This window comes from Labeo rohita, unplaced genomic scaffold, assembly GCF_022985175.1.
Source record: "Labeo rohita strain BAU-BD-2019 unplaced genomic scaffold, IGBB_LRoh.1.0 scaffold_1584, whole genome shotgun sequence".
In the NCBI taxonomy this organism is placed as follows: domain Eukaryota; kingdom Metazoa; phylum Chordata; class Actinopteri; order Cypriniformes; family Cyprinidae; genus Labeo; species Labeo rohita.
Window position 1 is genome coordinate 2,478 of NW_026127763.1, and position 1,675 is coordinate 4,152.

Sequence of the window (1,675 nt, forward strand, 5' to 3'; positions counted from 1 at the left end):
ATCCTAAAATAAGGGAAATATTTAACAAGGAGCCTTTAATTATAAAAGGCTAGAGACGTTAAAAATAGAGTGGTAAAATCCTGTTCTATAAAACAAACACAACAAAATACTCTTACATGTCAAGCTCCATTGGTCATTTTAAAAGTGGTAACAGTATTAAACATTGCAAAGAATAAACAAGATAAAAACGATTATTCTGTAATATAACAGCAAATGGGATGCCAAGCACATATGGGTGTGATGGTTGGGGTGCAAATACTTTTGGGTGTTTAACGTATATTTGAAGGAACTTACCATAGTTGGGACAGTAACGAGTGCCGCCTTCAGAGGTGCAATGCAGCTGAATCTGGGAGCGGTCATGGGTTTCCTTTAAGATAAAAGACGTGTTGCCTTTATGGGTGTTAAACTCGTACGAAAAACTATTCCACGAGTGATTTTCATATCTGATGTGAATGTAGCGATGGATTAACCGGGCCTCCTCATAGGATGTTGTGCAGCGAGGACCGATGTGTGCATACTGGGGAGCAGAATTATACATTTGTTTCCATTAGAAAAGCAGCGAAAAAATGGCATGTAAATACCAACTGGACAAGCTAACTAGGAAAAAAGGAACTATGAAGCAGGATTATAAAATTAGAATATAACATTTCATTTAAAAAATAATGTGTAGTGAATGCACAAAAGCCCTTACCCCTTTGTCCTGAGTGGCAAAGTACCAGTTATAAGGAGTCCGATTGTCGACTGAAACCTTGGCACCCATGGTTCTGGATACTCTATTATATTAAAACATTAAACCTTGGTCAGTATTTAATAGTGATGGAAGATAGATAAGATAAATGCAAGAAAAAGAAAAGATTAGAAAACAACAACAAATGGAATGGTATTAATCATAAATAAAGTAAAAGAATAACCTGATTTCATTCCTGTGCAGAGAAATCCATGAGTGTGAGAAAAGTGAAGTAGATCATGCCGTAGATCTGCTGCTCTTTATGAACTCCCGTCAGAATGGGATGACAGAAGGGGGCTGAGCATAAGACTATTTAAGATAAATAAATAAATAAACAAATAAATAAATAAATAAATATACAAATATATAAATTAGTAATCTTGTTATTTAGTCTTAACAAGAAAGCAAGAGTTAAAAATTATCACATGTGACTTTAGGTGTGTTTTGTACTTTGTACTTACAGTTACAAGTGATTAATATTTAACCCCTTGGTTTTTGTTTAATCTGTCATCATACACTATGCACAATATTTAACTCAAACACAATCTTTAACTTCTAGGTTCATACACTATAGTGTATGAAAATATTATCACTGGAAACTTTAAGTGTGTGTTCTGTATTTTGTACTTATGCAGGACCATTTAATATAAATAGATAAAACTCACTTTGCTCATATTTAGATCTTCCACTTTTTGTGGAGTGTTCGGGAAATGTCTGCCTTCAGACTTGCATGTAATAACACACCACAATTTACAAAAAACAGGAAAATGAAGAGAAACTTTTTAGAGAATTTACAGAGTTCACTACAAGGAGATACACTAACATAAAATGCAATAAAACAAATTTAAAATATGATTTTTTTCTAATAAGCTGTTTTTATCCTTTTCAGAAAGTTTTTTTTTTTTGTTTTGGTTCAGCCATCCATGTAGGTCTTCACGCCGCTGTTGG

General features: G+C 33.5%; 1 long non-coding RNA gene across 1 annotated transcript; it reads right to left on the reverse strand.

Annotated features, from left to right (window-relative positions):
* Positions 1-296: 296 nt before the first annotated feature.
* LOC127158584 (uncharacterized) lies at positions 297-1,059 on the reverse strand. The gene is made up of 3 exons (XR_007826194.1): positions 912-1,059; positions 692-773; positions 297-517 (listed from the first exon to the last, which is right to left on the reverse strand). It is a non-coding gene; the product is annotated as an uncharacterized LOC127158584 (long non-coding RNA).
* Between the last annotated feature and the right edge of the window lie 616 nt (positions 1,060-1,675).